We start from the raw sequence: 12,529 nt of genomic DNA, 5'->3' as shown, positions 1-12,529 counted from the left end.
TGTGAGGATTCAATGAGATAACATATTGAAGCAACTAGCATGAAGTTTGGCATACGTAGCAGCCAACAGCTGGACTTCAAACCCTCTCTTTGTAGTGTCTGTCTCCACGGGCAAACTTTATCCAAATCCCAGCTCTACTACTGATGGGCTCTGTGACCTTGGGTGAGTTATTCAAACTCTCAGTGTTCAGTTTCCTCACCTGTGAAGTGGGGATAATACTAGTGCCTGCCGCATAGGCACAGTGCTTAGGAGAACCATGCCTGGCATGGAGCAGATGCTATATAAGTGTGGGCTATTATTGTTGTCGTCGTTAACATTACTGTTGTTATTATTTGCAGGGCCCAGCATACTGCCTATTGGATAGTCAATGACACTGAGCCTGTGTAGAAATCAAAATATTGCTGTCAGCTCTGATGTGAACTGTGACTTCGGCTTAGGCTTGTTACAGCCGAGGTTGATGCCTGGAAACCATGCATTTGGGCTGCAGGGCTGGGCTGGGCACTGTTGAGAGCTGGAGCATTTCCCTCTGGGCCTCTGGGCCCCAGGGATGAGCGGCAAAACAGAGGGGGAAGGAGGAAGACTAGCTGATTGTTTCCCATAGCGAAGAGGTTGCAGCCGCCTGCCCAAGCTGCCCTACGAACGGAACAGAGCGTACTAGGCCTCCAAGAGCCGCCCACCCCGTCTCTGCTGGCCTGAGGGTGGGCTGGGATGGACGGAAGGACCAGGACAGTCACGTGAGAGCTGTGAACCTTATCCACACTCAGGGAGGAAGGAGGCTGGGCCTGACATGGGAGCGGAAGAATTAGGGCTGGAGAGCAGACAGCAAAAGCAATGGGCTGAGTCACTGAGTGCCAGGCACCTAGATGGAGGCTCTTGTCGCACTAGTATCTCGTTTTAGCCTCATGCAGGTCTGGCCTCCCGTCTGTTTTTCGCAAATGAAGGAACAGGCTCAAAGAGCAGAAACATGAGGCCATAAAGCTATGAAAGGGGCAGTGGGATTTGACCCTGGGTCTTTGACTGAAGTCAAAGTTCTTTCAGTTTCACCCTGCCATTTCTTCCCTCTACAGTTAGCCAGCTGTGTGAGTGTGGGCAGGTTAATAAGCTTCTCTGAACCTCAGCTTATCATCAGAAACACAGAGCAACAGGGTATTGAAAGTCTCAAAGATGTATTAACTCATAACATTTGTGGGGTGCCTTCCAATTGTTAGTGCCCATTCATAGACATTATTTCATGCTTGCAAAGAATGATTACCCCCATTTTACAGATGAGGACATTGACCTTTGAGCAAAATCCGCACTGTGGGACACTTCTGTAGGACAAACAACCCAGTTTCTTCAATTAATAAATTGTAAAGAAGAAAAAAAAAGCGACGGAGAGAGAATCTGTAGACAAGCTTAAAAGGCATGTTAACTAACCAATGTGGAAATTGATTTGGATCCTGATTCGCACAAATTCCAACAAGGAAAAAAAGGTAATTATGAGACAAGTAGAAATTTGAATGTTGAGTGAACATCTCTTATAAAGTTGTCATTGTCAGTGTTTCTTAGATGTGGCAATGTGTTTTTTTTTTTTTTAAAGAATCCTTTATACAAACTGAAATATTTGCAGATGAAGTGACAGCATGTCTGGGATCGGCTTACAAATGATCTGGGGAGGAGGGGGTGGGAGAACAGAGCAAATGAGATGGGACTTGAGCTGATAATTGCAGAAGCTGAGTAATGGGCACATAGAGGATTCATTATGTTATTCTATCGACTCTAAGTTAAAATTTAAATTCTTCATATTAAAACGTTTTGTTGAAAAAGGAAATTGATTCCCAGAGGGGCATGGGGACTCGCCAGAGGTCACACGCCCAGTAAATGCAGAGCTGGGCTTTCCGATACCAAGCCTAGTCTTGCCCCCTACTGTGTTCGTGCTGTGGATTCCTGCATTGTCTAATTCCCCCGGCTTTGTCGTGCACTTCCAGATGGCCAGTACCTTCATGGGCCCTGCCCCCTCTTTACAAAAACTGACTCTCATGAATTGCTCTGACGAAAGAATTCACATGAAATGGTGATGAGTGATGTGGCGCCAGCGGCGTTTGTCTTTTGCCAGATTGAGTAACAGAAATGGCCTTTCCCCAGAAGACAGCGGGTCATGGCTCACGGAGCATGTCCCCAGGAGCTCCTCAGCTTTGCTCACTGTTCACGTCAGTCCTGGGAGGTGGGCTGGTAGAGGGTGACTCCTCTGACTTTGAAGGACATTGGATTTGGTCATTTCCCTTCATTTTCCAGGCTCTGGCCAAGTCCAGATCTTTATCAAGTCTTGCTGGAAATACCGAAATAGACTCTTACTGGCCATGGTTTTCCACCAGCCGCAGCAAGTCTCCTGAGCCTTGGCTTTCTCCTCTATGCCATGGGCGCAGTGAGGACCACTGCAGAGGTTTGTGGGGTCCAGAGAGCAGGCAGATAGAAACGTCCAGCACAATGTCCGACACACAGCAGGTGCACAGCTGTAATAGCAACCACAAAAACACATGGATGGCACTTACCATGGGCTGGCAATGTCCTAAGCACGTTTTAATATGTCGAGAAAGAGGCCAGGAGGAATACTCAGAGGTGGAGAAGTGGAAGATTGAGAGAAAGGAGGGCCTAATGGAAGAGGTAGGGTGAGGGAGGTGGGGAGTGAGAGAATCTGGGGGGGCGGAGGCTTTAGAGAGAGTCTTTGGGTTGGTTGTCAGGAAGGGTGTGAAGGGGAAAGTTCTCGGTCCTTCTTCCCACCACAGGTGTCTCTGTCTTGTGGCTGGTCCTTCAAGGCCTAGCTCAGCCTCCAGCTTTCTTGAGGTGAGCTGTGTGCATCCATGTTAAGAACTAGACTGGGGCCAAACTGTCCTGGTTTGAATCCTGGCTCCTCCACTTATTGGCTAAGTAATCTCAGGCAAGTTATTTAGCTTCTCGTGCCTCAGTTTCCTTATGGGGATAAGATGGGGTAGAATCATAGTACCCATTTCATAGAACGGGCCTGAGGTTTAATACATGGTACATAGAAAATGCTTAGTGAATATTAGCTAATAAAGTCATCATGGATTACCGTACTTCATGGTGCTCTCTCTTTTGTCTGACTTCCAATGAGCCTAAGTATAAACCACGTAATTCAACCCAGCGGTAATGATGATAATGACGAACCTTCATTGGGCACTTACTATTGGCCCGGCTCTATGCCTGGTCCTTTAGATACAGCGGTCCCTTTAGATGTTGTAATAACCCCCTAGGGAGATACTATTGATATGCGCATTTTACAAATGACAAAACTGATTCCTCTTTAAAATGTTTCTAAAATTACATCGCTAGCATATGCTAGAGTGAGAATTTAAACGTAGGCAATCTGACCTGGAGCCCATGTTTCATTCTAGTTTGTTAGTCATTCGCCCAGTGTTGATAGATGACTACTGTGTGCTAGCGTCTGTACTAGGTGCCAGGGATACGGAATTAGAAGACACACAGTCAGTCCTGGCCCTCAGGGGACACACAGGCTTGGGTGGAGAAGACAGACCTGGAATCAGGTACCTGAGAATACCCATGACATGGAAGAAACGGGGCAAAGCCTCACTCTGTGTAAGATCCACCAGCAGCTATGTTTTATTTAATCCTATTCCAACAATTATTGGGCATATGGTCTACATAATAATGCTCTCTCTTCCCAAAGGCAAGGCAGACAGGTTTCTAGAGTGAAAAAGTGACATAAAAAGCGCAGCGTTGACATTATTTTTAAGTTTCCAAGTCAATCTGCAGTCGTGAATTATGAGTATTCCTGGCGTTGTGGTTACTCAGCTCCTGTTCTTAGAAAGCCTTGCACTTGTAGGAACCGCCACTGCGTTTCTAACGGGCCCAGACAAATGTAGCTAACTTTTTTCTGTCTGAATGAAGGATGCATGTCAGAATTCAACGATGCCAGGTGGTATGTGTACGTAAACGCCTCTGGGAGTACAGAAGAGAAAGCAATTAATTTTGGGGCTTCCAGGAGGAGGAAATATTTGATTTGAGTTTTCAAGGCTATGTAGGAGTTCTCTGTGAAAAGAAGAGGGGAAATACTTCTTAAATGAGGGGCAGAGAGTGAGAAAAGCTCCCCAGGATGTTTGGGGACTGATGGAAGTCAAATGAGGCTTGAGTGTTGGGCTCCTGGGGGCTGGACAGGGCAGGAGGATGCCGGGGCCTGGGCCCGAGCAGGTCTCGAATGTCATGCGAAATGGCTTGAAGTTTACCTTATAAGCAAGACAGGGCTGGAGTGCCAAGGAGCTTTTTATAGAGCGATATGGTCAGATTTGTGATTTGTAACCATGGCTCTGACAGCCTGCAGGGAGGTAGATGAGAAGTTGGTGACAGGACGATGGATTCCCCAAACAGACTGTAAGTTCCTTGGGGGCAGTGACAGTCAATGTCTTTCCCTCTGGTATTTCTCATGGTATCTAGCAGGGGTGGGGCATGCAGCTGGTGCTTGACAAAGGCCTGCTGTATGAAATTCATGCATGGCCCAGGACACCCAGGCATGCATGTGGATTTTAGTAGCACCTAGTGCCAGCCCCCTCCTCGTGCTGTCCAAACCCTATTATTGGGTTCCTGGTGGCAGCTTGAGGGGTGTGTGTGTGTGTGTGTGTGTGTGTGTGTGTGTGTATGTGTAGAATGGATAGGGGAGGGGACCCTCAGCATCTGTCTTTTGGGATCGAGGCAGGGTCTCAGCTGCTCCAGCTTCAGAAGGACTATCCAGGTGCCTACGTAATTTGGAAGGCAGATCCCTACTTCATCTGATTAAGCTTCAGTGCATGGATCTGAGGCAGGAAATGAAGCCAGACAGAAAGTGTGGGCCCAGAGTTGGGAATGGTATTGACTGCCGTGCTTGAGAGTCAAGATCTATAGAAAGAGAGAGAATAATAAGGTCACATTTGTGTTCCAGAAAGATCACTCTGGTGGGCAGCAGGGAGGATAGACGGGAGAGGCCGGGAGACTCTGGACTCTGCATCACAAATTATTACACCTAGCACCCAATGGCATTCAAGAGGGCTTTGGAGAAAGAGGAAATCAGTGAGGGTTAGAGTAAGCATGCAGATCTTCCAGGAGGAGGTGGGGCTTGAGCTGGCCCTTGAAGCGGGAGAGGGACGTGCCAGGCAGAGGAACAGCATGAACAAAGGTAGAGAGAGAGGTTAGAATGATAAGTGGCTGAGCAAGAGTGACGATGCCTGCCTTTCTGTTCTATCGCTTCTCCACCTCCTTTCTGGGACCCTTTTGAGCAGGGAGGCGGCCTGCTCTGAGACTGAAGTCAGCTGCATTTCTGGGTGTCTCTGGCTGAGGGAGGGGGCGGGTTGGGTGCAGCCTGAAAAGGTCCTTCCATTGTGTATGAGGCAGGGCCAGGCAGCGGAGGCTGGTCCATGGAGCCCTTTGTTTGCGAGTCACCCACCAAGCACTCAGGCAGCCTCCACAGTCCCTGCTGGCCTTGGACTCAAGGCCACGTCATAGAGATAGGTTGTTCTGCCTTAGTCCTAATGTCATAGCTGAGGGAAGGGGCAGGGCATGGACAGGGGGTGGACGCCGGTGGCCTTCCAGGCTGGCTGAAGGCTGACAAATTGCCTCTTGGCCCTGAGGCTCAATGAATCACTAATTCATGAAATCCTTTAACACTATGATCCATCCACAGACCAAAGGATGGAAGCTTCTAGCACCTGAGAATCCAGAATAATGGAATCTTTTTGAGGTCATGAAATGTTTTATAGTAGACCCTATGGGAATCATAGAGTCCTGTAGGATAACAGAGTCTTAAAAGTCACAGACTCTTTCAATGTCTTCCTTTTTCAGGTTCAGGGAGGATAAAGTGAAATGTTACATGGTAAACACAGAATAGTCCTGAAACATTTTAAATGCTCCCTTAGTGTCAGCGGTTGCCCCCATTTTGAGGAAGCTTAGGTCCAGAGCGGTGATATGACTTGCCCAGGGACATGCAGCGAGGAAGTGGTGGCACAGAATGCCAGTGACCTGGAGGGAACCCCAGGGGGACGGAGGCCCTCTGAGGCTGAATGTCCCTGTGGCTGAGCCAGCTGGCTCTGTGTCTGAGTCAAGATCTCTGAGCAAGAGGCTCATTGGTAGGCGTGGGGGTGGGAGGCAGGGAAGAGGCGCCCAGGACTCCAAGCCTGTGAGCTAGCCGTGGCTCTCTGCATCAATCCCTGTGTGATCTCGGGCAAGCGGTTTGCTCTCTTTGGGCCCCAGTTTCTCCATCTTTAAGAGAGGAATAGTGTTGCCCTCCCTGCTTCCATCCCAGGGAAGAGTATGGTGGGCTCTGAAGTCAGACAGCCCGTGGAGCTCAGGTCCTAGTTGTGTGTTCCTGGGCAAATGCCACCACTTCTCTGAGCCCATGTCCTCATTAGTGCACCTGAGAGGACGAGGACCCAGAATTGCCATGGGGACTGAATGAACTGATGCTCTCTGAGGGGGCGGGATGTGCAGGCTCCTTACATTCAAGTCCCAACTCGGCCACTCGATGGGTCAGGGATTCTGGGCAAGTCCTGTAACCTGCAGACACCTCAGCTTCCTCGGCTGCGAAACAGCCACAACAAACGCTCATTTAGAGTAAACGAGTTAATACAAGTGGAGCACTTAGAGCAGCGCCTGGCAAGTGGGAAGTGCTGAATAAGTGTCCACACTATCATCGTTGTTCTGTACGGCTCCATCCATCGTTGTAGCAATCGTTAGCGGTGGTCAGCGAGGAACTTGGAAAGCGCTGCACAATTGTGTGTGTGCATGCGTGTGCATGCGTGTGCATGCGTGTGTGTGCACAGGCGCGTGCCTGAGTGTGTGTAATGATGCTTATTAAAAGCAGAGCCTGCCGCCAGAGTTGAGCTGTGCACCCAGAATAGCTGCTGCTCCTGGCAGCCTCCCTGGGGACTGGAGCGTAATGAGTGTTTACGGAGCCCCCCCACCAGGCAGAGATGAGAGGCGCTGAGGCGCCAGCTTCAAGCCAGGCAGGCTGGGAGCCCAGTGTTATTATATTAACAAGCATCAGGGTGATGATTACCATTAACAAGATTATTCACCAGGCGGCCTCCCCCCTCTGCCGGCCTCCTGCCCACTGCAGGCAAGGCGGGCAGGTATTCTCTTCCTCGTCCTCCGTCCTTCCTGGGCTCTGTCGTGGGGAAAGGGAAGAGGATTCCCTGGTGCCAGGCCTGGTACCGAGCCCATGATATCCTTGTCTCACTGCATCTCTCCAAGGCCCCGAGGTGTTGGCACCCCCACTTTACAGATAAGAAAACTGAGGCTCGGTGAGGGGGGACTGAGATCCCCTCATGCCTGTCTGAGCCCGGAGCACGGGGATTTTCATTGCTTCTTAATGTTATCCGAAAACATTTACAGGGGACTGATCCCTGGATTGGCACTGCACATGGATTAGCCCTTTCGTCTTCGCAGGAAGGTGCTGCTGTTATCCCCCCTCCGCACTGGGGAAACTGAGACACGCAGCAGTTGAGTGACTTGCCATCTATGTCACAGTGTCTTCCGCCTCCAATGGGCCTCCTCTCCTCCCAGCAGTCAAGATGAATGTGTGGTTCCCAAACCCTTTGTTATTCTCTCCACAGCAGACTGAGCGGAGGGCTCAATCTGGGGGTAGTTTCCTCCTTGTCCCTTTTCCCCCACCAGCCCCTCTGTCAGGCCTGCCTCTGGGCATAGACTCTTGGTGCCTCCTGCCATGCAAAGCTGAGGCTGTCACCTACCCTCTTGTGCCACAAACATTATCCTGACCCTCCTTGGCCCAAAACATCAACGCCTTTGGGTATGCTCTGGGAGACCAGGTTCACTCATTTTATGTTTCACTGGCCACCTACTGTGTGTCAACAACTGCCGGGTGCCGGGGACACATGATGAGAGAGACAGATCTGCCTTGTGGAGTTTGCAGTCTCATGGACAAATCAGTGCAGGGCACATTAATTACAAAGGGCAGGAGAGAGGCCTGTGAATTGTGGAATGAACCTGCCACTGGAGCGGCTTCCTTTGACTTGGGGCAACAGTCCTGTTGGAGTGCAGAGTGAGTCAGGGAAGACCTCCCTTAGGAAGTGACATTTAAGATGAGTCACAAAGGCTGAGCAGGAGCTGGGTAGTCACAGAGCGGGCAAGAGCATTTCTGGCAGAAGGAGTGGTGTCTGTGGTGGCAAGATCCCCATGGAGGTCTTGCCTGCCTAATCAGCCCAGCATTCAGTGCACGGTACCTCCCGGGTTCAGCCATCATTCAATCAATAATCATTTATCAATTAAAAATTTTTAATTTAGTTCATTTTTTCATTCATTCCTTCATCCAGTATTCCTTGATACTCAGGCTTGGGCAGGGGAACGCAGAATTGAATTAGTTGTGGCTTATGCCCTGGATTTCTCCCAATCGAGTGTGAGTGATGGATCCTTACATACAGCACCATGTGACCGGTGGCCACTGAGACCTTTAATCCAGGCTGCACAATGATGGTCAGGAAGCCTTCCCAGAATCAGAAGTAGAAAGGGGGAGGTGGCAAAGGTGCACAGAATGCACAAAGGTACAAAGCCCCAGAACAAGGCTGGCTGGGACGGGCCCTGAATGCCAGGCTGTGGCAGACACTATGGCTGTCCCCTAATATCCATTCTCCTTTCCTTCCACAGTAATGAGACATAGCTGCTTGGGGAAAAGAAGACTACATTTCCCAGCCTCCCTTGCATATAGGTAAGGCCATGTGACAAATGTGGCCAATAGGATATGAGCAGGAGTACTGCAGGCAGTTTTAGGATTGTTCCCTTAAAGAGTAGTGTACACCCTCTCCTCTACCTTTTCCCCTTTCCATTGGCTGGAAAGTGAACATGGTCCCATCTTGGAACATGTGAATGAGGGCAACAGCCCAGCAATGATGGAAAAATAAGACAGACAGAAGGAACCTGGATCCCTGATATCAAGGAGCAACAGCCTCTAGGCAAGAAGACCAGAGAGGGGGTGATGTCTTAGAGTGGGGCAGAGATCCCCAGGCCCAACCCAGAGCAGGCGCGCACTATACAGGTTCCTCACCCAGGCCGGGAAATCAGTCCTGTGGAATCTGGCCTTCGGCTGCCATGGGAGCCCCAGGACACAGCTCCATGGAGGGTCTGTACTGCAGGGCTGAGGATGGGAGGCAGGGGGCATGGGGAGGGGTGAGACATGGGTTGGGAAGTGCTTCTGTGGGGAGGGGGCCTGGATGGGAGATGGGGCAAGGATAGATGGGCGAAAGAGTAAGAAGGGGACTGTGCTAGTCATGTGTCCTCTAGTTGGAGATGGCAGAAACCTAACGAGAACCGGTGAGAAGAGGACTTTGTTGGCTCTCATGCCTGGGAAGGACGTACCTGGATCAGAGGCTTGAACAAAGCTGCGGGGCTGTCATTCTCCCTACTCTGACTCTCTCTGTTGGGCTCAGTCTCTTCCAGTACAGACAGCCTTTCTCCACACTGGGGCCGGAGGTGGACATGGCCACAGGCAGCACGAGCTCCACTGAGAGCCTCTTTCTTCCAGCAGCCACATGTAAATCCCAGGGAAGAAGACCTGGCTGGGGTCACCTGCCCATCCATGGCCAATCGCTGCGGTCAGGGGGAGAGCTGCTATGATGGCTAGGCCTGGGTCCCTTGTCCAGCTTGGGGCCACCGGTCTGGGGTCCTGGGATTGTGCCACCCACCTGGAGGCAGGGAGAGGAAATTCCCCTAAGGAAGGAAGCATTTCCCTGTTACCTGTAGACTAGGGACAGGGTTTCTGTGTGAACAGTAGGAATCGATAATGGAGGGGGAGCAGGGCTTACAGGAAGATGTCGGACAATGACTACGGATCGGGAGGGGTTGGGGGGTAGGAAGACCTGCTGGGGGGAAACGCTGGTGGATGTCTGAGATAAGATCATTCTGCGCCTCTCTCCCAGAAGTGAGCACACTCCAAAATGCACCCAACCCCCTACTCCTGTCTCCGGACTCCTGGTGTCTTTTACTATTGGGAAAGAACACATCAAACCAAATCTTATGAGAGCAGATGAGCTGGGAAATGCCAGGCTCCTCTTTCTAAAGCACACTCTGCCACTTCCTCTCAGAAGCCCTCCTTGACTTCTCCACAATCTGGCAGAGCTGGTGGCTCCCTCCTCTGGGGCCTGCTATTGCCCTCTGTCTGGGCACAGCTCACCCTGTGCTCCAGTGAGGGACCCACCTATCTGTGTTCCTTGAGAGCCTCTTTCTGGGGTGCTTTTGAAGCCTATCTTTGTCCTCTCTGTTAGCACCCCTCCCCCAAGCTTTGGTCCTGCCATCTCTTGTGTCTCTGTATATGTCTTTGTGTAAAGATATATTTGTGTGTGTATCTGTGGTTATGGGTGTGTGTATGTATATATGTACCCTGTGTGTATATAAGACTGTGGATGTGTAGTGTGTCTGTGTGGAGGTTTTATAGGGGGATTTTGTGTGTCTGTGTCAGTGTGACTGTGTATATAGGAGTGTCTGGGGGCTACTCCCCTCTGGGGCTTGGTAAACTTGAGTTGTACACACACAAATACATACACGGACTCACACAGAAGTACAGATGCATGCAAACATAGACACACAGTTGAAGACACAGAGATACAGATATACAGAAACAGACAAACACACACACACACACACACACACACACACACACACACACACACACACACACACACCCCCTGTCTGGAGGCCTTCCGTGGCCCTGCCCCGGGCTGGCCCTACATAGGGCTGACCTCCAGAAGGAAGGCTGGACGCCCTCGTCTGGGGCAAGCTGGCTGGAATGGATTCCCAGGGCATCCCCTCCCTAGACTAGAATGTTTTCCTGTGCCCAAGCCATGGCTGTGAGCCAGCCCCACCCTCTGCCTTCCATTTCCACCTTGGTGGCCACACCTCTGACAGCAGGACAGCAGGCTGGCCCTGCAGGCTAATAGTTCTGGAAAACACCGAGGTAATGGGGCCTTGGAAGAGGAATTCTTACCCAGCTGTCTTTCTTTTCAGGCAACACACTTCGAACAGCACAGTCTCCAGTTACAGCATTTTAGAACCACTGTGACAGGTGACAGGTATTTATTTTATTAGACCTGCAGGTGCAGGGCCCTAAGTGAGGCTGCAGGGCATACCCACAGGGGTGGGGGAAGGGCCTATTATTTGTTAGGTGGATCCTAACATACTCCAAAAGCTTTATTCATTGCTGTATCCCTAGTTCTTAGCATAGTATGTGGCACATAGTAGGTGCTCAGTAAATGTATTTGGAATGAATTTATGAAGGAAGCTATTATTAGCTCCATCTTACAGACATGGAAACTGAGGTTCAAAGAGGAAACTTGCTCAAGACTGTACTGCAACCAAGAGGCAGAGACAGGATTCGAACCCAGGAACTGCCAGAGTATCAAGGCCCTGTTTGTCCTGCTATATGTCCTGGTTTACTCAAACTGAATTGAGTACACTGTGGACTCATGGCCTGGGACCCTGGAAGTCCTCCCTGCACATCTGTACTCAGTTTCCTCATCTGGACAATGGGTTTGATAATAAGATATCAGGTATGAAGGCACAAAATTAGTTCATGAAAAATGTAACTTTTTTTAATCACTGAATTGGATTTGTATTTTGAGCTCCATTTCACTGAGGTTAACAGAAATGTAATCTTAGTGACTTGGGGACCTCTTGCCTGAGGGTCGTGTCTAGGTTTGGAAGAGAAGACGGAGGAGATTTTGTAGTGGCAGGTACTAGGGCTGGGGCCATGCCCTCTGGGTTGTCGGTACCCCACACTGGTCCCCATTGAGATGCCCTCCTTCCTGCTTGGCCTTTGAGATCAGCCCTCAGATGTTACAGCTATGCTGCCCCTTGCGCCCATCCCGAGCCTTCCAGCTCCGGCCCTCTCAGCCACTCCTGGATTCATAGGGATTGTTCTGGCTCTGGATGTGTGCTCCAAGTCCAGCTATAACACTTACTTAGTGTGGGAACAGAGTCCCAGAGAGCAGTTTCCAGGCTCTCGGCCTCACGTGGAAAGGTGCTAGTTCAGGTAGTAGATGGCCATCAGCTGTGACTAGTTGGCCGTTGGCCACTGACATAACTGCCGTGGCTGAGCTAGCAGGTGCAGATTGCAGTTAGCAAGGGGTTGGTTGGCAGGGAAGCAGATTGCTGCTAGCAAGTGCGGTTAGCAAGCAGATTGTGGATTGCGGATCGTGTTGATCCTACTTCCTGTGTCTCCCCCAGCCGCCAGCAAGACTGGGGTGCAGGGGGCACCTTGTTGGGGTACTGCGCGGATGTTCGTTTTTGTGTCTCGACCAGCAGCCAGTGAGAATATAGTGGTATGACTCCCCTATCCATGGCTCCGTTGGTCCTCCTTTTTGGCCTCACCATATCCTGCGTTCTAGTGCGGGGAGCAGGACCAGAGACCCTGCATGACACATGGTGCAGCGAGCAGGGTATGGTGCCGGCCAGAACTCTCCAAAGGTTGGTGGAGCAGTTAGTGCGTATGAACACTCAGTCTCAGGAAGCCCATGAGGAGTGGCACCGGGAGCAGGAAACG

Source organism: Rhinolophus ferrumequinum, chromosome 9, assembly GCF_004115265.2.
Source record: "Rhinolophus ferrumequinum isolate MPI-CBG mRhiFer1 chromosome 9, mRhiFer1_v1.p, whole genome shotgun sequence".
Taxonomy (NCBI): Eukaryota; Metazoa; Chordata; class Mammalia; order Chiroptera; family Rhinolophidae; genus Rhinolophus; species Rhinolophus ferrumequinum.
This window is presented reverse-complemented; position numbering follows the sequence as displayed.